Below are 24,799 nucleotides of genomic sequence, written 5' to 3'. Positions count from 1 at the left end.
TAATTGCCTGTGTTTGTGGCAAGCACATTGTAAATATGATATTAAGAACTGATCACATCAGCCCTGTGGTTGGGCAGAGCAGGTCATGAGTGCTTTCTTTTATACTGAAGGAGACTGGGGACCAGAACTATTTGGATAAATGTTTTGTCTTATGGCGAGTAAGTTATGGAACTGGGACTGGACTTGTACCGGTCCATTTCCCACACCCAATATGATACTGTTATTTGACTAGTTTTAATGCGAGTGGAAGTAATAAGTTTCTGTTGCCAGGATTTTCTATACATTGGTGCTGAAATGGGATAAAACTTCTCCCCGCCCCCACCGATAGTTTGCTTTGTCACCCAGGTTGGAGTGCAGTGGTACGATCTGGCTCACTGCAACCTCCACCTCCCGGATTCAAGCGATTCTCCTGCCTCAGCCTCCTGGGTAGCTGGGATTACAGGTGCCTGCCATCATGCCCGGCTAATTTTTGTATTTTTAATAGAGATGGAGTTTCACCATGTAGGCCACGCTGGTCTCGAACTCCTGACCTCAAGTGATCCACCTGCCTTGGCCTCCCAAAGTGCTGGGATTATAGGAGTAAGCCACTGTGCCAGGCCAAGTCATGCAGTAGTTTTGATATGTAAAATTTCAAATGACATAGCTGAGAATTACGGTTTATTTTCACATTTTCTAATCACAGAACATAAAGCCGAATGTTAAATGTTGTAAGCCATTCAGATTAGTAGCACAAGTGAAAAATTGACACTTAGAGATCATTACAATCATGAATTCCACTTATATAGGACTTTATAGCTTTCAGACTGCTTTTTTCAATAAGTCCTAATAGAACTGTATAGAAACAATCATTTGAATAATTAGATTTTTTGTATCTCACTTTATAGATTAGCAGTCTGTGGTCTTATATGCTGGATAGAAACTATTATTTTTTTTCCTGAAACTTTTTTTTTTTTTGAAAGGGAATCTTGCTCTGTCACCCAGGCTGGAGTGCAATGGCTCGATCTCGGCTCATGGCAACCTCTGCCTCCCGGGTTCAAGCAGTTCTCCTACCTCAGCCTCCCGAGTAGCTGGTACTACAGGTGTGTGCCATCATGTCTGGCTAATTTTTTGTATTTTTATTAGAGGTGGGGCTTCACCATGTTAGCCAGGATGGTCTTGATTTCCTGATCTTGTGATCCACCTGCCTCAGCCTCCCAAAGTGCTGGGATTACAGGTGTGAGCCACCGTGCCCAGTTGAAACTTTTTTTAAAAGTAGAAATCTTGAATTCTGTTTCCTTATTGTAAGCTACGGAGAGGCAGGTAATTAGTGGAGGAAATGGAGGTAATCCCAGATGGAAACTGAAGTAGGAGGTGAGGCCAGTGTCAGAACTGGGAAGAGATGAATACCCTCACAAAACCACAGTTTCAGCTGAATATCAGTCATGATTTTTAGCCCTAAAAGTCATCAGTTCTCTATTTCCTAATTGTCTTCTGAGGAATATATAGGGTTAGGACTGTATAAATAGGCCCTGGTTGGAGGTTGGCTATCGTTGGGCTGCTGCTGTGAGTTAAATGTGTATATACAGTCACCTTCTGTTAAAGAACTCTTGCTAGCAGAAAGCCTAACATAGGTAATCATTTTCAAGAAAAGGGTGCAGGAAGTCGATGTTTAATAAAGGTTGGGAGGTATAAGGTGAGGTGCCAACTTGCGTAACTACACACACATAAAGACATTTTCCATTTGGTGTTGGCGTGATTCAAATGGAAAATTATTTCCTTTTCACCAAGTGGACTTTGGAGAGAGAGGACAACTCTGAAGTTTCTAAACAAGGAAATGTTCATGGTCATTTAACACCTTGGGGTAAAGATTTTATATTTCAGCTGTAAACTCTGCCCTGCCCACGCGATCTACCCCCACGTCCCTCAAACAGTCTGAGCTACCTTTTAGGTAGTTTTTAAAAACTAACTGCATATAATTTAAAAACTAAAAGTGGCCAGGTGCGGTGGCTGACACCTGTAATCCCAGCACTTTGGGAGGCCAAGGCGGGCAGATCACCTGAGATTGGGAGTTGGAGAACAGCCTGACCAAATGGAGAAACCCTGTCTCTACTCAAAATACAAAAGTAGCCAGGTGAGGTGGCTCATTCCTGTAATCCTAGCTACTGGGGAGGCTGAGGCAGGAGAATCGCTTGAACCTGGGAGGCGGAGGTTGTGGTGAGCTGAGATCGTGCCATTGCATTCCAGCCTGGGCAACAAGAGTGAAACTCCGTCTCAAAAGAAAAAAAAAAAAAAAGACAACTAAAAGCAGGCATAGTCTGTACATCAAATCATTTCTTTAGCATAACTGTACAGTCTTTGAGAGTGCCTTTGATAAGCCCTGGGTGTAGATGGTGGTTTTAATTATTTACTTCTATACAAACAGCTCATTGTATAAAAGTAAATACTTTGGACCCAGTACTATCCTGAAACTTACTGTTTTGCCTCTTGTACCTGTTTACTGATTTTCATGAAAAAGGTTACTTTCTGATGGAATTTTGAAAATCATCTACAATATGATGTGATATCTAAGTGAGCAAGGGCTTTATTTTGTTCCTTCCTCTGGGAGGAGTATTTAGAATTGTGCTTTTTATTTTTGTTCAATAAACTGTTGAAGGAATGTTGACTTAGATTGAGAAATATAGTTGAGATTCTCAGAAGTCGGCTGCGTTAGGACTGCAGGCAGCTGGCACATGATCCTTCCTGACCTGCTTTTCAAGGTGGTGGTTTAGTCTGTGGCTGTCGTACCCTACTGGGTTGTGGCCAGAGACCTACTTCAGTAGAAGGTTCTAGATGAGTATGTTCAGGATGTAACAGTAAAACATGAAATTCTGAGTAAAGAGACAGAAATGGAAACTAGTAGCTATCGTCAACATTTAAGGGTTTCTGTTGGGTAGGAAGGATTAGTTGGCAAGCAGATTACAGAAAAATAATGCAGAAAAAATCTGTAGATTCCAATAAGAATTCATGAATATGTCTCAGAATACACACTGCTGTTCACTACCACATGATCTTTGAAACAATTTTTGAGATAACATTAAGTATCATGAAATGCAGTGCACCTGGCTTAAGTGTGCAATTATATGAGTTTTGTCAAATACATATTGGTGTAACGATCACACCAATCAAGATACAGAATGTGTCCATCACCCTAGAATGTCTTTTTTTTTTGAGATGGAGTTTTGCTCTTGTTGCCCAGGCTGGAGTGCAAGGGCACGATCTCGGCTCACTGCAACCTCTGCCTCCAGGGTTCCAGCCATTCTGCTACTTCAGCCTCCCGAGTAGCTGGGATTACAGGCACCCACCACCACACCCAGCTAATTTTTTGTATTTTTAGTACAGGTGGGGTTTCACCATGTTGGCCAGGCTGGTCTTGAACTCCTGACTCAGGTGACCCGCCTGCCTCGGCCTCCTGAAGTGCTGGGATTACAGTGTGAGCCACTGTGCCCAGCCAGAAAATCTTCGTGACTGGATGAATAAGCTATTGAGCTTTGGTCATCAGAAAAGTGAGGATGATAATAAGGCTTGTTTTACAAGGTTGTTGGCATAACAGTAGCACTGTACAATTGTGTATTAGAAAGTTTCCAAAAATTTTATTTAACTCTAAAACGACCCTATGAGATGGATTGTTGAATCAGTTTTTGTCCATGAGGAAAATGAGGCCGAGAATATTTTTGGCTTGTAACAGGTAACCCAGTTCCTGAGTCAGTTTAGGAGCTCCTTGATAAACGTATGCTTCTCATATCAGGTGGCTATAGGCTCCATAGCTGTGCAGACCTACCAGGTGTTTAGGTGATTTGGTTATTGTGAGAAGGAAGGTGGAAATAGATCAAGATTACACATTGGAGTAGAGTTTAATGTCCATCGCTGCTATTTATTAACTCTGTGTTTTGAGCAAGGTACTCAACTTCTAGAAACATGAGGTTTAGCATCTCAGAGGAGGAGGGATGGGGGAATGTGACTGTCATGTGACCTGTCTGTCCCATGGGACTGTCTCCTGGGAGGATGACTGTGGGAACACTGTGGACTTTGAAGAGCTGTGCACTGATGTCGTTATCTTTACGCATGCTGGAGGCTGTGGCCTGTTCCTCATCCTGGCCTCACAAACTGTGCTGGCCTGGAGTGGAGCAGTGGAATTGACAGGGTGTCAGGGAGCGGTGGCCCCTCCTTGTCAGTCCTTGGATTTGCCAAACACTGTGTTTACACAGCGCTTTCTCTCACCAGCCCTTATGATGTCCTGAAGCTTCCGATCGCTTTTCAGCAATGAGGTCAGCCTCACTCCACAATGCTTGTCAAGTGTACTAGGAAAGAGTCTTTTTAAAAAATTCAACTTTCATTTTCTTTCTGAAATGTATAGCCGTGATACAAAACAGTATGTGCTGGTTTGAGGTGGAAGAGTTCATAAGGGATCCGAAGAACTAATGTACTGTGGCCTGAGCGAAAAGTCTCTTGTGATAAAGCGCTACCCCTGCAGTGTTAAATGTTGGTTGTTAACGTAGCATCTTAACTCTTAATATCACATCTGAAACCCAGCTCCTTCATACCGCTCGGGTGGATCCATTTCTTCCAGCCCCAGCCAGTCTCTCAACTACGGAAGCAGGTGGGACACTTACACTTTGTGACCCCAAATGGAACTTTATTTCTTTATAACCCAACTGCCTCACACATCCTCATTTCACCTTACTTGTAGAGAACATATAATGTGGCAACCTCAAGATAACTCAGTGTTTTTTGGTTTCAAACAGTCGCTTGCAGATAAATATCTCCTTGAGGATTTTAAGTGTGGTCAGTTCACGCTTCCTATCTGAGGCTCTTCTCTCCTCTGAAGGATGGATTTTCTCCTTCCTCAGTGGCACACCCACTTCTGAGATGGTGCCTGGGTCCTTGAAGAGCTTTTATCTGAGATGGTGCCTGGGTCCTTGAAGTGCTTTTATCTGAGATGGTGGCTGGGTGCTGGAGGAGCTTTTAGCTTCAAGGCAGCGGGTGAGGGCTGCCTGGTGCCAGGCACTGCCTTGCAGACCTCTCTGGCCTCTACGGAAGCAGCTCATCGGGCTTGGTCTTTGGGTGCCTCTGTCCTAGGCTCGTGCGTGTGTTGGTGATGTGGCTTCCATTGCAAGAAGGGTCAGAATACACTGACCCTTCCTTGATGTGTTCTAGGCTGCTTTTTTTTTGTTTGTTTTTTCCAGAGATGGGGTCTCGCTCTGTCACCCAGGCTGGTGTGCTTTGGCACAATCGTGGCTCACCGCAGCCTCTAACTTCTGGGCTGAAGTGATCCTCTGGTGTCAGCCTTCTGAGTAGCTGGGGCTATGGGCATGTGCCACCACGGCTGGCTAATTTTTAAATTTTTTAGGGACAGGGTCTCCCTGTGTCATCTGGGCTGGTCTTGAACTGGGTTCAATAGATTCTCTTGCCTTGGGCTCCCAAAGTGCTGTGATTACAGGCATGACTCACGGTACCTGGCCTTAGGCCTTTGCTGATCCATCGGCCCTCTCAGTACTTCCCTTGGTGTATTTCTTTCTCTCCTGGTCTGTTGCTTTGATCTTTGCAGAGGTGAGAAACTGCCCTCCAGATCTCAGCACTGCCTTTCTCATCTAGATCAGAGGTTCCAAATGTGCATCTGTGACCGTGGGGTACCTGGTGACAGAATGTTGACTTGAACACGGTGAGATGGAATAAAAATACAGTGTACCAAGATTTTCATAAGGCTAAATGTATATTATGTAAACTAAAGGAATGTTCTTTATGCTGCAGTTTTGTACCCCTTTCACTTTTTGTGTTAAAATAATGTCCTTTTATGATGTGTTGGCAGTAGTACAGATTTTGTCTGAAGTGCCCTTCTTGGCATAATTAAAGCTGACATCCCCATGCTGTCTCTGCAGAGTTTTGGAGTGTGGATGTCACGGGTCCATAAAATCTGAAAGGCTGAGAAGCACTCACCTGCCTATGCCTTAGTCTCAGGTCAAGCTTTATCTTCTTCTGGAAGTGACATTTCACTGTTTACTCCATATCTGTAACAGTGGAGCCTATTCTCTGGGTCCCTTTAGCCTCCAGTCGCTTCTACCTTTGCAGTTTTTGTAATTATTTACTTGTACATTTTTGTCTTCCTGGCTGAACTGGAGGCTCTTTGGAGGCTGGGACCATCTTGTTCAGCATTGTGTCCCCATCACCTAGCAAAGAAGCTGGCATGTGATAGAGGACCTAGGAATGTTTGTTGCATGAATAAAAGTTTTTGTTATAGGTGGGGCGCAGTGGATCACACCTGTAATCCCAGCACTTTGGGAGGCCGAGGCAGGCGGATCACTTGAGGCCAGGAGTTCAAGACCAGCCTGACCAACATGGTGAATCCCCGTTTCTACAAAAAATACAAAAATTAGCCGGGCATGGTGGTGCACACTTATAATCCCAGCTACTCAGGCATCTGAGGCCTGAGAATCACTTGAAGCCGGGAGGCAGAGGTTGCAGTGAGCCAAGATTGCGCCACTGTACTCCAGCCTGGGTGATAGAGCAAGACTCTGTGTCAAAAAAAAAAAAGTTCTTCTTGTTATAAAAAGGTCACTCTGTAACAGGGATAAGGAAGCTGACAGAGTGGTGTGAGAAATGCCCCCATTGTGTAGCCACGGAACTTCTCGAGACTGTTCTGCATGCTATTGTATACATTCCTCTCTTTGTAGCCAGTTGGAACTCAATCGTAAAAGTTACACAGTGATCATTTCATTCTTGAAAGTCTCTTAATATGGTGGCTCATGCCTGTAATCCCAATACTTTGGGAGGCCGAGGCAGGCAGATCGCCTGAGATCAGGAGTTCAAAACCAGCCTGGCCAATATGGTGAAACTTCATCTCCACTAAAAATACAGAATTCGCCGGGCGTGGTGGTGCACACCTGTAATCCCAGCTACCTGAGAGGCTGAGGCTGGAGAATCACTTCAACGTGGGAGGTGGAGGTTGCAGTGAGCCGAGATGGCGACATTGCACTCTAGCCTGGGCAACAAGAGTGAAATTCCGTCTCAAAAAAAAAAAAAACAGTTGTAAGAAAATTAGCAGGGTTTAGATTGCCAACTAAAACATCTTACACTGGTGTAACAGCAGGGAGTAGGAGTATTCTCAACTGTAAATGTGGATTCAGTTAAACCACACTGCCATTTTGCCTATAACAGCTAAGCTATAGGAAGTTAGTATCAAAAGGAGAGATGTTATTTTATTTAACTTATGATTAAATACTTTATGAAGAGTTGAAATCATTTGGAGAAAGGCATGAATGGATACTGAATTATTTGCTTTTAAAACGTTTGGGGGCTGTTGAATTCCACAAATCTCAATTGGGTGAGTGTGGGTAGAACATTTCTCTGCCATCTTTCAGTGGCAGTCTTCATTGCATTCATCTCCGCCTTTGAGCTCTGAGTGACCTTCATGTCATCGGGGCCCATAGGTCTTTGGGAATTGGAGTGGTGGTCCGGGCCACTGTCACTGGCATTTGTTGACCACAGCAGAGCCTCAGATTGCCGTTAAGGATGGAGTCTGCATGTTACTGAATTGTTTTTTGAGAAATTACTGCTGGGGGTACTTAGTTGGTGTCTGTCTTGCTTGAGCTTCAGATACCAGTGATTGTAAAGGCCATCACCAATAGGCTGTCAGACCCTTGGAAGTCAGACTCAAGGACCGTCTTCATGGAGCCTCAGGCTGAGGTGGACACATTAGCCACAGGGATACAAAGCTAAACAATGCCCAACTTGTGAATTTCCACATTCTTCTCATAGCACAACAGCATGCGCATTGCATATCTTTTTATTTAAAAAAAAAAATTACATCATCTCCTCCTCCGTGTCTACTGAGGACAGATTCTAAGGCCTGGTGTGCTCCCTCTTCCTACACTCCCGTCTAAGAAAGGCAAAAAGTGGCCAGTCCTGGAGCACTGAGACTTTGTTCTGCTTATGAGGGTAAGAGAGGGAACTTGGCTGGTCCATGTTGTGTTCCTTTGTTTTCCTGGCACACCCCCACCTTTAGCAGTGTTTGGAAAATTCCAACTCCAGAATGGATGGAATGGAGAGAACACCTCACTCACCTTCACAGCCAGAGACTTCGCTAGGCAGGTGCTTATTGTCAGAGCTAGGACCAGTGAGCAAATCCTCTTTATTTCTTGGAGCTGTAGCTCAGAGTCAAGCCAGGTTGCCTTCTCAAATACAAGGGCCAACATGTTATGCTCATTGCGTTCTTAAGGGCGTGTGTGTGTTTGTTTGTTTGTTTTGAGACAGAATTTCACTCTTTTCGCCCAGGTTGGAGTGCAATGGCACGATCTTGGCTCACTGCAAACTCCGCCTCCCAGGTTTAAGCGATTCTCCTGCCTCAGCCTCTTGAGTAGCTGGGATTACAGGCGCCCACCACCACGCCCGGCTAATTTTTGTATTTTTAGTAAAGGTGGGGTTTCACCATGTTGGCCAGGCTGGTCCCGAACTCCTGACTTCAGGTGATCCACCCACCTCTGTCTCCCAAAGTGCTGGGATTATAGGTGTGAGCTACCATGCCCGGCCAGGTTTCATAAGGTCTTCATTTAATGTTGCCAGTAGAAACCTGGGAATCAAACATTTTTTACACCTTAGACTTGTGGTTTCAGAAAAGATGTTACAATTCTTTACAAAATCCAAGTTAGGGATAAAGAAAAGGGATCAGTTTTGATGTCATGATGGCCTTGGAGGAAAGGTGTGATATGAAATACATAAATGTATTTTCTCTGTATTTTTGGATGTACTCTCCCATAAAACTTCACTGTTAAAACATTTAAACCTAATTTGAGGGTCTTATGCTTCATTTTAATAGTGAGATGGAAAGACCAATCAAATATGTATCTTGAATGTGTAGTTCTTAAAATTCAAGTTATTATAGTCTTCTTTCCTAGAGGCGTAGCAGAAGATAATGTATAGTTTTAGCATCAGGTGTATGTAGTATTTCTGGCAGACCTTTTCCAATTAGAAATGATACAGTATATGGTTATGTTTATAAATAGCACAAGGGAATATTTAACTTACTACATCATCTTGGTATGCTGTGCTTTTTTTGAAAGGTGACTAACATTTTCTTTGAATATTTTTATCAATACCTTTTCCCAAAGCTGTTACACACATCTGAAATCTCAGTGTTATGAATGGACATGACATTTAAGGGGGGGAAAAAAATCCCATCATTAAGCTGTTTTAAATTTCCTGGCTAAAATCCATGTATGAGTAGTATATCTGTGTCAGCTTTGATTTGTTAGCCCCATAAAACCACGGACTTGCCCATTTGAAATGGGAGCCCAGCCTTGGGTCTGGCCAACCGAGGGCCATCAGGTTAGAGGGCGCTGTCCTTGGAGGGCCTTTATAGCTCTTAGGACCTGAGACTTGCTGTGTTAGCAGTGGAGTGTTGCTAATCCCACAGGGACCTGCCTGGCTTCTGAAGGGTTTCTCTCTAAAGGCTGCCTCATGATTATCTAGGGCCAAGTTAGGAATCAGAGGGGCTGCCAGCCCAAAAATAGCCACAGCCTACAAAGAGGGACCTCATGGCACAGAGCCACCACTGCCTTCCTGATGCCAGAGGTTGATCACATGATGGGGGCAGGAGGCCGTCGAGCAGGAAAGGGGTGCTGTCTAAAGACAGGTGTGGCCATTGCAGGGGAGAGCCAGCATTTCTTCTTGGCTTGTGTAGGGGGAGGTTAAAGTCTTAGTGGTTGATTTAAAAAATTTTAGAAATGAAAGTAAATATTGAAGTTAGTCATTTTATGAGGCTAGGCTTACTGGGATATGTTTCTGGATAATTCTAATTTGTAAGAAACTCTTGTGTTTAATATTAATCACTGTCATTCAGAGGAATCGAAACAGTAACATGTCTTGTTTCCTTATACTGCCTTTGAACACAAAATGAAGCCTTGTTTCAAAACTTGCAGACAACAGGCCATTTAAACAAAGACTACACATTTTAAGTTGAAATTTAGGGGAGGATTATTTAACATTCTTACTAATAACTCTTTGGTTACAATATGGTACAAATTGTATGTTGAAGTCATATGGGCTGGAAGAAACTTTGATTGGAAATTGAGACAAAATCTTTTCAGAATGGTAGTTGTTTGCTGATTGGCTATGAGATATTTGAAACGTAGTATTTCTTTTAGAGACTCCTTTGTTCCATTTTAGGTGGAAACAGATCACTTGAGAAGTTGTGCAAGTAAATAATCAGTGGTCAAAAACAGGAGCCCTCTTATTCCTTGAAGCCTTCGGGTAATTGTGGAGATCTGATTAGATAAGAGGATAATTCTGTTTGAACACCTATTGATTTAGGGGTGAAATGTCATTGAGTTTCATAGATTCTTCCACGGCCCCTCAGGATTGACTATGAAGTGTAAGCTGTGTCATCTGATTTGTCATGGCAGTGAGCACTCCCTTGCCTTCGATGATGCCTCACGTCACCTTTTGCATAAAGGTTAGTCTGTTGCTAATTATTGTCTTAGGTCACTGGGTCCCTTTTTTGTATTAGATGTGATAGGAGGCCATTAGAAGGCTTGGACTGAGGAATGGCAGGAACTGAGTACAATTCAGAAGGATGACTCTGGTTGCTGTTTTGAGAATATTTTGTAAGGAGGCAGAGGCTCATGAATTGACCAGTTAGTAGTCCCAGAGGGAGAGAGTGGTGGCTTGGGCCAGGGATAATAGTGAAGGTGAGGAATGCTTGCTTTTGAAATGTATTTTGAAGGCAGTGCCTGTCGGAGTTGCTACTGGGGAGAGAGGGAAAGAGGCAGATTATTGCTGACTCCTAGGTTTTTGGCTTGAGGTACATTCATGGTGTCTTTGGTTGAAAACCAGGAACACTAGGACAAGAAGGAAATGGGCAGGGGTCTGGAAGCCCTGAGTTCCCTTTTAGACTTGAAGCTTGAGATTGTATCAGACGGTTCTTGCATTGCTAGATTGAAATACCCGAGGCTGGGTAATGTATAAAGAAAAGAGGTTTAATTGGCTCATGGTTGTGCAGGAAGCATGTTGCTGGCATGTGCTTCTGATGAGGCCGCAGGCAGCTTCCAATCATGGCAGAAGGCAGCAGGAATCTGGCATGTCACATGGTGAGAGCAAGAGCAAGGGGACGGGGGAGGTACCACACTTTTTTTTTTGGCTGTCCCTTGTGGAGCAGGGCAAAGCCATAGGAAGTGTGCCCAGAGTCCGCTGCCACACAGTTTCAACAACCAGATGTTGCAAGAACTAACTCCCTCTTGTGGACAGCCCCAAGCCATTCATGTGGGATCCACCCCCATAACCCAGTCACCTCCCACCAGGCCCCACCTCAACCACTGGGGATCACATTTCAACATGAGATTTGGAGGGGACACACATCCAACCCATGTCAGAGATTGCAGTTAAACATGTAAATGGAAATGTCACATTGACAGTTGAGAATTCAAACCTGGAGCTTTGGGGAAAGATCAGTGCTAGAGATGAGCATGTGGGAATTGTTATCGGAGTGTATTTGAAACAAGAGTGAGTGAAGGAAGAGAAGGAATAAGGGGCTGCCCCCATCCCCCCTCCGACACTTGGAGGTTGATCGAAGAAGAATCTCTCAGAGGCATTTGCCAAAGAGAAGTCTGTGAGTTTAGGAGGAAAACCAAGATAGAGTAGGGCCTCTGAAGCCAAGTGAAGGGGGCCTTCTTTAAAGTTGATTCCCGTATTGTGAAGAGGTTTTGATTTGTCAAACTGGGACCATTTTGTCCAATTTTTGGTGAGAGAGAGAGTGAGTGAGTGTCATTATCATTTAGAAACATTGATAAGCTTCAGGAAACCTTGTTAAATAAATAATGGCAAATTCAGCCAGAAGTAAGAACAAATACAACAAATCTTCTAAACACCAGAACATGGGTTTTAGTTTACCCATAGGCAACCTCATTTCAGGGAAATACATACATGTGTTGATCATTTTTGAAATATTGACAAGGATTGGAGGAACGTACTCCTTGACAGTCCCTGAAATCCAAAACACATCATTACGTCTCCTGGTCACTGTCTTTAGGCTGTTTTAAAACCTTCATTTAGTAGGGCTTCTTATGTAGGAGGCTGTAATCCTTATCACAGCAAAATAGTAAACTGTAACCACCCTTCACATGTTGAAACAGTTGAGTTGCTGTTAACTACTGCTGTAATGACACATTTAGAAACCTTTCCAATCTCTGCCTCCTTACCTACTACTTATTCCTGGGGTCTAAGCTTGTGTGACTTGTTCAGAGAGGCCTTCCTTGACCCCTAATCCCGTAATAGCAATCAGAGCATCCGTGCTTTCCTATGTGACCTGTAGTTTGTTTGTATAGTTGTGTCTATTTTTTTGTCTATTTTGTTCACTCTGTACTAGCTCATAGCAGAGCATTTGGCGTTAGATGGGCACTCATTACATTTGATGAATGATGAATGTCATCCAATATTATAAAACAGACACCTTACAGGTGCCTCAGTAGCTTTGGTTTGGTGTCTGAGCTCAGTGTCTTCTTTATTTTTATTTTTATATATTTTTGGAGATAGAGTCTTACCCGGCCACCCAGGCTGGAATGCAGTGGTGCTATCTCAGCTCACTGCAACCTCCCCCTCCAGGGCCCAAACGATCCTCCCACTTCAGCCTCCCAAGTAGCTGGGACTACAGGCACCCACCACCACACCTGGCTAATTTTTGTATTTTTTGGTAGAGACAGGGTTTCACCATGCAGCTCTAGAACTCCTGGGCTCAAGCGATCCGCCTGCCTCCTCCCTCCAAAGTGCTGGGATTACGGGCGTGAGCCACCACACCTGCCCTCCTCTTTAAGTCTGGTTTATTGAGGTATAATTTACATATAGCAGAATTTGCACTTTTCGGGTGTATAGTACAATGAATTTTGACAAACACCTGTAGCTGTGCAACCACCAACCACAATCAGCAAAATAGATTTTCATTATTTCAAAGTTTCCTTGTGCCCCTTTCAGTCTTTGCCTATTCTTAGACAAACACCAATCCTGTTCCCTTAGATTTGCCTTTCCAGAATATTATATAAATGGAGTTATACAGTATGGAGACTTTTGTGTGTGACGTCTTTTGCTTAGCATATGTGTTTGAGATATATCTGTGTGGTTTGTGTATCAGTGGTTTACCTTTCTGTTGTGGAGTGGTATTTCATCAGATGAATGTACCACAATTAAAAAAAAAAAATCTACCCGTGATGGACATTTGGGTTATTTCAAGTTTTTGGCAATTAAATTTTTCTTCCTAGTTTAATAACACAGGCAAGATAATAAAATGGCATCAGTAACCCACAGCTCCATACCCCCACCCACATCTGTTTTTATTTTCCTGTGTTGCTTTTTCTACATATTTTACATAGCAGGAATCATAAAACACAGAAATATTTTTCCTAGTTTTGTAAACTGCATAATTTATAAATAGTTGCATTTTATTGAATCACTGTACTGTGGTTTTCTAATTCCTTCTTGTCAACATTTTCATCATTTCTGAGTCTTCACAGATGTGGAAAATATACTGAAAATCTGCTCAAATATTTGCTATAATAAATTTCTGACAATAGTTTTCTTGAGACTCTTAATTGAAAGTCATAAAAATTCAAGCAAATAGGGACAAAAACTGGATAGGTGTGATAAGGATATGGAGTCCTTCTAAGAACTTAGTGTCTGGCAGGTTCTCAGGAACCAAGTCAGTGAGGCAATCTAACCCTCACTATTTTTCATTTCTGCTCCTCTTGGTACGTTGGTCCCATCCACGTCTCTGTAGAGATTTGCTTTCTCTGCTTCTGGGTGTGTGGAGAAGGCGGCTGATGCACAGCGCCTGGATTTATGTTCTTTAGTTCCAGGGACACACTGTGCCTGACATCTTTTTTTTTTTTCTTTTTCTTTTTCTTTTTTTTGAGACAGTGTCTCCCTCTGTCACCCAAGCTGGAGTACAGTGGTGTGATCTCGACTCACTGCAGCCTCTGCCTCCTGGGTTCAAGCGATTCTCCTGCCTCAGCCTCCAAGTAGCTGGGATTACCGGTGTGCGCCACCATGTCTGGCTAATTTTTTTTGTACTTTTAGTAGAGATAGAGTTTTACCACGTTGGCCAGGCTGGTCTCGAACTCATGACCTCAGGTGATCCAACCACCTTGACCTCCCAAAGTGCTGGGGTTACAAGCATGAGCCACAGTGCCCGGCCATGGCCACCTGTTTCAAATCCAAATGCTGGGGGTGGGAAAATTGCATACTGTTAGAGTTAAGTGTCTGCACGAGGGCTAATTCACTAGTTCATTTAGTGGAACCCACCTCAGTGAGTAGGAGGGGCTGTGTTCAGAGAAAGGGGGTTGTTGTGGACTAAGCCCACACCCAGGTTATCCATTTTAAGTAAGATATCATGAAATCAAGTCTTACAGCTGTTGAAATTGCTCTCCAAAAGCGCAATTACAATTAGGTCTTAAAAGAGGAGAGAGCCCAGGGACTATTACGCATCTATTTCCTTAAATTTGTATTTAGATAGGAAAATAGTTGTTAATAGTGATTAAATATCACTCATCGTCACCTATGAGTAATGTTTAATAGCAAGGAAAATCTAATTTACAGTCAACATTTATTGAATGCTTACTTTATGTAAGCCTTGTATCTGAGATTTTTTTTTTTTTTTTTTTTTTTTTTTTTTGAGACAGAGTCTCACTCAGCCACCCAGGCTGGAGTGCCGTGGTGCAGTCTCACCTCACTACAACCTCCACCTCCCGAGTTCAAGTGATTCTGCTGCCTCAGCCTCCCAAGTAGCTGGTACTACAGACATGTGCCACAATGCCCAGCTAATTTTTGTATTTTTGGTAGAGACGGGGTTTCACCATGTTGGCCAGGCTGGTGAACTCCTGAGCTCAGGTGATCCGCCCACCTTGGCATCCCAAAATGCTGGGATTACAGGCCTGACTGCACTGGGCCTCGTATCTGAGACTTCTGTGTATTGTCTGTAGGTCTCTGCAGGGATCGTTACCAGGATCACCCCTGCCCCCACCGTCAATACCAAAATCTGAGAATGCCTAAGTTCCTTATATAAAATATTGTAGTATTTGCTTATAAAAACACATCCTTCCATAGACTGTAAACCATCTCTAGGTTACTTTTAATACCTAATGTAAGTGCTATGTAAATACATTTATACTAGTTATGTTACAGTGTATTTTGTATTGTTGTTTTTTTTTCTCCTGACTATGTTCAATCTGCAGTTGGCTGACTGTAAATACAAGCAAGTTTGAAAGACCGCTCAGCACCATGCTGCATTCTAACTGAGGTTTGTTTAACCCTGCAGAAGGACCTCGTTATTAAGTGGGCTTTGACTGGGAATATTCCATGAAAAGGTAGTTGTGTCATTCTTTGCCTGCAGATGGGACCAGCGCTGGTGCTGAATGGCTTGGCAGCCCAGTAGGAACCTAAGCACCTTGACTTCACTCTGAAATGCCTGCGTAGTCATGCGACTCAGTACCGGGCTGTGTGTCTTGTCACTTTTATTTTTAGGCCCCCACTGGGGTCACCCAGGTTGGCCAGGCTGCCTCACCAGGAGACTGTACCTGAGCTCTGTTTGCCCAGTGTCTGGTGGCCATGGGTCCAGATGTTTGTCCTAGTAATTTATTCTAAACAGCTACATCGAAAACATCTTTGTCAGCATACTTGCTGTGGTTACTATGATACTTTTACTCTTCTATGATATAATGTCTCTTTTATGATAGTTAATAGAGTGAGAATTTCATTGAAGATTTTAACAAAGAACTTGCAAACTTAGGAAACTTGTTCATATGTACACATGGCTGCTTTCTGTGTGACCGTCTAGCTTAGAAAAGCTTCCACCTGGCAGGTGTGTAGGGCGTGATGCATGCTGTCATGTAGACCCTTTACATTTGAGGATTTAACATTTGAGGTCTCAGATACTCATGATGCAGCCTGAAGTTTCAGGATCCCGGAGGTGGTATGGTATTTTTCTCCTATTCTGTAGATTGGGAAGGTTGAGGTGTGGAAAGGTGAAGCCATTAGCTCTGACTCTTCTAATTTGTGATGTTGCTTTAAAAAAAAAATACGGTAAAATATATATAACATGAAATTTACATTTTTAACCACTTTTGAGTGTACGGTTCAGTGGCATAAAGTACATTCACAAAGTTGTGTAACTATCACCAGTATTTTCAGAACTTTTTCATCATCCCACACAGAAACTGTACCCATTTAACAATAGCTCCCCATTTTCCCCTCCCCCAGCCCCTGGTAACCTCGAATTGACTTTCTGTCTCTATTCATTTGACTACTCCAGGTGCTTTATGTAAGTGGAATCATCCCATATTTGTCCTTTTCTGGGTTTTTTTTTTTTTTTTTTTACTTATAATATTTTCAGGGTTCAGCCATGTTGCAGCATGTAACAGAATTTCATTCTTTTTTATGGCTGAATAATATTCCACTGTATGTATAGATCACATTTTGTTTATCCACTCATTTGTCAGTGGTGGCCACTGACACCTTTGGTGGTGTCCAGTTTTTGGTTATTGTAAATACTGCTGCTGTGAACATGGATGTACAGATTTCTTGGAGTCTCTATTTTCTGCTTTTGGGGGTATAAGAGTGGAATGCTTGATCATATGGCAATTCTATGTTTATCTCTTTGAGGAACCACAGAATTGTTTTCCATAGCTGCTGCACCACTTGACATTTCCACCAGCAACGCAGCGGGGTTCCGATTTCTCCATATCCTCACCAGCATTTTGATCATAGGTGTCCTAACGAGTGTGAAGTGGTATCTCATTGTGGTTTTGATTTGCATCTCGCTAAAGACTAATGATGTTGAGCATCTTCTCATGACATTCACCCCAATGCCTGGTGGCATCACCTCCCCTTCCTTTTCTTCACATTTTAGAAAGTGGTAAACTTACTTTCATTTTCTTCCCCAGTCCTTATCCTTTTCTGATTTGAGACTGAGGTGGTACTAGCCAGAATCAAGTAGGAAAAGCAACACCTTTGATTCTTTTAGACACATGGAAACAAAGTCCTAACTGGTGTTCAGCTGTTTGGCGTTTATGCAGATGTGAAGGGCTAGTGTTTTCCCAAACTAGTAGTAGCTGCCTTGTGGTTTAAATGGGTTTCAGATTGGAGGCCAGCCTGGGAGCTTCTTAACAGAATGCTATTAAGAGAGAAATGCTGGTAGTAGCATTTATCTAGGAAAACGAGCTTTAAGTTACATAAATCTCCAGGCAAACTTTGGAAGATTATATGCTTGTGGGTTGGGGACTGCCTTTACCCGCAGGATTGTTAAGGTCATATAATGAGGTGAGGGAGCTAAAGGAGGGAATGTAGGTGTGAGGGCTGCACAGTGGGGAAGAACATGGACGTTGGAATGGTTAGGTGTGCCTCCTAGTCTTATTTATATATACTGTGCTGTGGGCCCTAGCTTCCACCTCAGAAATGCTAGTCATTGATCCATGCATGTGTAGATCTGTGTCCAAGCTGGTTGACATAGACAGGAGAGATGAGGGACATGTCAAGAGTTCTTCCTGGAAAGACCCTGTGGGATTTTGGTGCTCCATTGCTATGATTTGAATGTGACTCCAAAATTTTATATGTTTGGAGGTGGAGTCTTTGGGAGGTAATTAGATTTAGATAAGTACATCAGGTGTGGACCCCATGAGGGGACTGGTGGCTTTGTAAGAAGAGAGACCTGAGCTGGCAGGCTCTTACTCTCTCACTATGTGATGCCCTTCAGCATGTTATGACACAGCAAGATGGTCCTTACCAGACACGAGTTTTGTGTTCTTGGACTCTCAGCCTGCAGAACCCTGAGCTAAATGAACTTTGATGGCTTATAAGTTACCCAGTCTATGGTGTACCAACAGAAAACATAGTAACATATACATCAAAGTGAGGTATCTTATCCTAGATTTGCCTTTATGTAGGAAAGCCATTGATACAGACGCTGGGCTTTTTGGTTTGTTTCAGGTAACCCCAGAGCATCTCTAGGCCACCTCTAATGACAGTGTGGCTAGCATGACTCTTGAAGACTCTTCCCCCGCTCCTGCACTACGTATGGTGATCTGAGACGTTGCAAAATATTTTAAAAATTTGGTTCAGAGACATTGGTTTGCAGTGATGTTTAATACAGTCTTTTATTTTCCTTGGGGCTCTGATTCCTAATCTTTATATTTTACTGTTTATCTTTTTTCCTCTTGGATCCTCTCTGGCATACCAGGAGTAAAGAGAAATAATAGTCCTTCAGCCTAAGTTAACATCTCATCCCAACTAGGTGAAAGTGGGGGAAAGTTGTGCATGTGTGTATATTGCATGAACAATATGGAAAGGAAGGATAGTTTAGTTCATAGTAGTTTTTCTTCCGAACGTATCTTTGGGAGTTTAATCTCCTTTTGATTCTCTAATATGGACTAGTCTTGTTATATAATCTTCAAGTCTTTTCCATGCCAGTACTTTTCAAGGGCACCTTATGTTCATATGGTTTTTCCTTACCTTTTATTCCTTTGTGTGTTTTTTTGGTGCTGAATCACAGGTGATTGTTTCAGAAATTAGAAGAACTACTCTGGCTGTTTACAAAGTGATGATCTGAAATGCTTTTACTTAGTGCCTAGATTTGCTTTAACATTGAATGATAGTGGGTTATAAGAAGAAGTTGAACATACGTTGTCTGGTTTTGGGCCTAGTTTCTCTTTGTAGGAAAACTTAATCTGCTTTGCAACAACCCACTAGAGTACTGAATGTACTGGTTTCTTATCTTAATTGACATCAGTGATTGTAGCCAAAAGTGCTTCCTTGGTATGACATCAGTAGAGAGTACACTGGCCTCTTCTACTGGGAAGCAGGACCAGATAATTATGTTTTAGCAGATATAATATGACAGTCATAATTATGAATCTCTTTAAATCCTCTGTGGTACAGTCAGTAGGGATATTGAAAACAATAGGGATTCAAGTTTGGATAATACGAGTGAAATATTTATTCTTGTTTTCACCTGTAGCTTTGGGACACAAAGTATTTAATATAGCATATTGGTGTAGGACATCTTTAAATGTTTCAGTTATTTTGTTTTGTACATGTGTGTCTAGTTTCTATAGGCATTCCTTTTAATACATACGATGTTCTGAAGGTAGGATTAGTCTGCAGTATTCATGCCATTTCACCTAAGGTGGCTAAATGCACAGGTTTTAAAAAGGATAAAAATTAGAGTTTTATCCTAAATGCACTTGTATTTTGCTTTCTTTCATGCATGTATGAGGCAAGATGATGATAAACTAAAGGAGAGGTGGGAGATAATTCTGATCCTGATTCTGCCTCTAAATCATTGTGTCATCTTATAAGTCATCCAGGCCACTACCCTGCACAATTCTAGGGCCACCGTGGCCATCATCTTTAATGTAAATGGACCACTGAAGTTTCTGTCCATAGAATGTGGTGTGAATGGTGACTCGTAGAGTTATGCAGTAGACACTACTAGAAATCGTAACTTCTTTCTCTAGATCTCAGTTTTCTCACATACAGAACTAGTAGATTGGGTTAAATGAACTCAGCCACTCTAAACACTGGACGATGAATTATCCATGTTAGTCGATCTCTTTTCCATGAGTGGACCCTGTTTATCGGAAAATAGTAAAATTGTCTTTGTTGTAAGAGTTGTATTTAATTTCAAGAGAATCTATTGTAGAGTTTGTTTTCATGTGTAGACTGCCTGCTTGCAAGACTTCTTGGCATGCATTTCAGGTGTCTGATTCAGACAATCTGTTGTTGGAATTTGAAAGACATTTATTTAGGGACTACACTGACTATTTTGTAAAGTAACAGCTTTGATGACACTAGTTATTCACATTGCTGAGAGCAGATATGCTGGCCCAAGATTCTGAATAAAAGATTTCCAGATCTTTTAATTGCAATGTCTGTGAAAGAAACGTTGATTTGAAAACTTCAATGCATGAAGCATGTATTTGATTCCATTGGAGCATAAATATATTTTAATGTTTTGATATTCAAAATTCCAAAGTAATTACAAATATTTAAATAATTATGTAAATGTATAAAGCAAACTTACAATGCAGCCCCCTGCCTCCCCTTCCTCATCATTGACCTGAGATGGTGAACCACTGCTAATGAGATGGTATGTATCTTTCAGGAACTTTTCCATACACAAATTATTTTATTTATTATTAACTTGATAATTTTTGAGCAGTCTGAACTTCCTAAGTATAGAGGATATAACACTCCTAAGAACTTATTGGTATAGGTAATTAGTCAAGGGAATGAGAAGTACAATTGTAGCCAGATTAATGTAGGTTATTCGTTAAATCTAAATTCCAATTATGTTATAGATGCATACTTAACATCTTACCTTTAAAACTTTTTTTTTTCTTTTTCATTATCCAGATCACTGGAATATTCCAGTTTCTTTAATCCAGAAGCAGTTACCCAGCCATAGTGAATGCTGATTTAATCTGACAGGCCAAAGTCCCTTCTGTTTTCAGAGATGGTCTGAAAATTGCTTAAAGAACTTGTCATGTTTTTGTTTGTTTACAGTTTTATTGCAAGTGATGTGTATAGTATAACCAAGAAACATCTGCGTACAAGTTTTCTGCCTGTAAAGCCTCAGAAAAGTCTGTGATGTTTCATTGGCGGAGAGTCCAAGGAAAATTCTTTAGTTTGGAAGAATAAAAAAGTCATTACACTCAGCCCTATTACTGCTGCAAGGCTGAACTGGTCTTTGAATAATCATAGTCCCCAGAGAGGCTTCATTGTACGGTCTGGTGTTTGTATTTCCTGTAGTCTGGTTGCAGTTTCTGCATTGCTCCATGAAAAAGACAGTCTCTGAGGTGCAACCAAAGGCATTAGAAAATTTTGTTTGGACAGATAACTCGAATAAGACATCTCTTGCTTAAGTTTATAGCAGTTGGTTTTGATATTCTGAGGAATATAGGTAAGTTAGCTTGGTATGGTTGATTTGGGGCATTTAAATTAAAACCACTCAAGTTTCAAAAGTGATTTTTTTTTAAAGCTGCTCTTTAAATCTTAGATGCTTTCCACCTGCTTATATTTTGTTTGTGGTATTTATCATACTTTATTGGATTACCCCTACTTCAGGCTAAATTCTAGAGTGTTTGAAAATGCAAAGATGATTATGCAGAAAAGTGAGTATCCCCTTATGTACTTTTTGTAAAGGATAATAATCAAATGCAGGGCTCTGCTTTGGGTTAAAATATCAAGTACAAAAACTCTCATTAAGCAACATGTAAAAATGTTGTATATTATTACAAATGACTGTGGTTATTTTATGGTTACACCAACAATTGTATGGAGTGCGGCAGGAAATTATTATGTATTATATACTTTATATGTCATCTGAAGTGTCTAGAACCTTGCTTATTTGTCACTTTTGCATTGTGATTCTGACTGTAGTGCTTCCCCCCCAACCCCCCCGTGTGTGTGTGTGTGTGTGTGTGTGTGTGTAATCAAAGAGTGTGGCAGTGGGTCAGACAGAGAGAGAAGAAAACTGAAACTACTTGAGTGCTTATGATTTAAAATGATCTGAGCATTTTAAACTTGGCAATTTGGCTTTCATGTCTTCACAGCAAGAGATGAGGATTGAGGGAAACACAACTTTGTTATTTCTGCTGCTTTTATGATATGTTTAAAGAACATAGGATGCCCTGAAAATGTTAAACCATTTTCCTTATTAAGATTACTGACTAAGGGCCGGACGCGGTGGCTCACGCCTGTAATCCCAGCACTTTGGGAGGCCGAGGATGGTGGATCACGAGGTCAGGAGATCGAGACCATCCTGGCTAACGCGGTGAAACCCCGTCTCTACTAAAAATACAAAAAATTATCTGGGCGTGGTGGCGGGCGCCTGTAGTCCCAGCTACTGGGGAGGCTGAGGCAGGAGAATGGCGTGAACCCGGGAGGCGGAGCTTGCAGCCAGCCGAGATCGCGCCACTGCACTCCAGCCTGGACGACAGAGCGAGACTCTGTCTCAAAAAAAAAAAAAAAAAAAATTACTGACTAAGCCTTCAGAAATGCAGTTTTAAGAGTTTGTGAATGTGTGGGGTCTTCCACATGCTGGTTTGGAGGTTTTAGGAAGTTGTTGAGCCAAAAAAAAGAAAAATGGAATAAAAGCATTTTTTAGAATGAACTTGAGGAATCAGAATTCTTGAACCTCAGCAGGTCAGTGAATTGATTTTGTCTTGAATCTTTATACTTCCCGCAGGCTTTGCTGGGAGCTTCTCCTTCGGGGTGTCTTTGCCATCACCAGCTAGGGGCTTGCTCCTCAACCCCCATGCAGAGGCTTTTTAATTGCATAGTGTGAGTTATCTAAGACAAACTGACTATACTGTGCTATTGACAGAGTAAGTAAGTTTTCCACTCCAATGCCCATTTAAATTGTAACCATATTAAAAAAACAAAAACAAAAATCCCCCGAAAACCCCAGAAGTGTAAACAAAATACCATTAATTGTTTAATCTTTATTTATTGGTGTAAACATGATGTTTTGGGAGATTCTTTGTCTTTTCTGGTGTGTTGGTATCAGTTTTAGAGGACTTTGGAATGCTGTCTGCCCTCCAGGACTCTGTCTTCTCTGCTGGTGATCTTGTAGTGGTTTTTTGGTTTTGTTTTTGGTTTTGGAGGTAGGGGACTTCTATCTTCTTATAAGTCACTTGATAATTTTTGACTATTTGTATAAAAATATGCTAATTGCTGCAAAAAGGCTCTTAAAGATATTTTAAATACAAACCTCATGTGGCTTTGAGGGTGGGTAGGGAAAGGGGGTGATATATTTTTGTTGAGGTCATTTTAATTTTTTTTTTACCGTGGCATAAACAGAGTTCCTCTCACAGCTTTCTTTGTTGCATATGATTTTCTTTTAAAAAGTCTTAAAGGTGTATGTTTTAGAAAGAAGCAAATTACTTTTCCTTGGATAATTAAACTAGTATCTGTCTCTATCCTTAATAAATTATTCATTTTAACCCAGATCTCTTATTCATGCTTTGAACCTCTCTTTTATTTATTTTGGATTGAGTAAAAGACCTTCAAGACCCTGGAACATCCAGAATTAATATTGAGCTCACATATTAGTTTATTTGAAGAAAGAGAAGAGAGAACATTATAAAACTCTCCTCGTTTTTACTGAAAGCGTAAATCCTTCGTGTATCTCTCTAGAATGTGATACATTATTTATACAGCTCTCTGATACTATCTGCTGTGGCTTCCTTCTTTAAATATTAATGTAAGTGAAGTAGTCTTTTAAAATAATGTTTAATTCAACAGACCTGTATTGGGCACATATTGTGTGCCAGCCTCTCTGCTGCTCAGGGCAGAGGACACAGCAGTGGCCTTTTAAGCGTGTCTGGCTTGTCCTCTCCTTTGCCTCGTGCTGCCACTGCCAGGAGTTCCCATCTGCCCTAGCAGTTTCCTGCATCCAGTCTCTCCTCACTAGGACATCTTCCACCTTTAGCCAATTCGAAGCATCAGTCTCCATCATAACTCCTTCGGCAGACTCCCATTGCTCTCAGAGTAGAAGCCAAACTCTTGAGCTGACCAAACCGTTGGCTCTTTATCTTCATGTTCCCCAGCCCCCAAACTTGGAGCATCTTACTGCACTTCAGTCTCTTTCACACCTTTTTTTTTTTTTTTTTTTTTTTTTTTAAGAGACAGGGTCTTGCTCTGTCATCCAGGCTGGAGTGCAGTAGTGTGATCATGGCTCACTGTAACCTCGAAATCCTGGGCTCAGGCAATCCTCCTGCCCTCAGCCTTCAGAGTAGCTGGGACCATAGGTGTGCACCACCATGCCTGGCTGATTTTTTTTTTTTTTTTTTTAGAGATGGGGTTTTGCTGTGTTGCCCAGGCTAGTCTCAAACTCCAGGCCTCAAGCAATCCTCCTGCTTTGGACTCCTAATGTTTTGGGATTACAGCTATGAGCCACTGTACCCAGCCCCTTTTACCTCCTTTCACTCTTTTTTTTTTAAACTGCTAATGGAAGCTTTAATCACCACATGGAAAAACAATACATTCATATATTACAATTGGCCCCAAATTCCTTATCATCATCATCAACAGTCTAGCAATGAAATGACACATAATATAAAACTTTCCTGTTTATAACTAAAAGATTTATGAAACTGTTTTTTATAAATGCCTTTTTTTTTTTTTTTTTTTTTTTTACCCTGAGGATGATATCACCAAAGTGAAAAAAGAAAAGTCGGTCATTATCAGCTGGAATGTATTCAGCACAGAGTTTTAAAAACCATTTGTCATTATTCTGGAGTGATTTCCATTCATTCTCCCCACCCACACTATGTGATTATAACAGAAAAAAATGGCAAATGGTTGTGCCAGTCTTATTATATACTGGTCATATAATTCTCAAATATACTGATCATATGATTCTCAATTCAGTCTACCTACTAAAAGAAGAAAATAAAATTTTAACATCCATTAACTCTACACTATCATACTTTAAAATATGATTAAAATAAATATCATATTTTAAAATATACTGGTCATACAATTCTCAGATATACCGATTATATGATTTTCAATTCAATCTACCTACCAAAACAAGAAAATAAAATTTTAACATCCATTAACTCTGCACTATCATATTTTAAAATATGTATCAAAATCAATTCTCTGTTATAAAAAAGGGGTTGGCTGTACATTCTCAGGCCACACAACAACAACAAACCCCCAGAAAACCAGGACAATACTTTCTTACACAGGCTCCTGCCATGCATTCTACAAATTTCATATAAGCCAACTAGGTAAGTTCAGAGTTCGC

At 41.4% G+C, this 24,799-nt stretch overlaps 1 protein-coding gene across 7 annotated transcripts in view; it reads left to right on the top strand.

Annotated features, from left to right (window-relative positions):
* MTUS1 (microtubule associated scaffold protein 1) overlaps nt 1–24,799 on the top strand; it is a 161,371-nt gene that overhangs the window by 13,024 nt on the left and 123,548 nt on the right. The window contains exon 1 of one of the 7 annotated variants that reach the window (XM_055348835.2): nt 21,955–22,188. The exons of the other annotated variants lie outside the window; for them this stretch is intronic. The gene's annotated coding sequence lies outside the window, so the exon portion shown is untranslated. Of the gene's footprint in view, nt 1–21,954; nt 22,189–24,799 lie in introns of those variants that run through there. 7 annotated transcript variants of the gene reach the window in all.

This window comes from Gorilla gorilla, chromosome 7, assembly GCF_029281585.2.
Source record: "Gorilla gorilla gorilla isolate KB3781 chromosome 7, NHGRI_mGorGor1-v2.1_pri, whole genome shotgun sequence".
Lineage (NCBI taxonomy): Eukaryota > Metazoa > Chordata > Mammalia > Primates > Hominidae > Gorilla > Gorilla gorilla.
The sequence above is the reverse complement of the archived record's forward strand: the minus strand, read 5'-3'. Positions and strand labels throughout refer to the sequence as shown.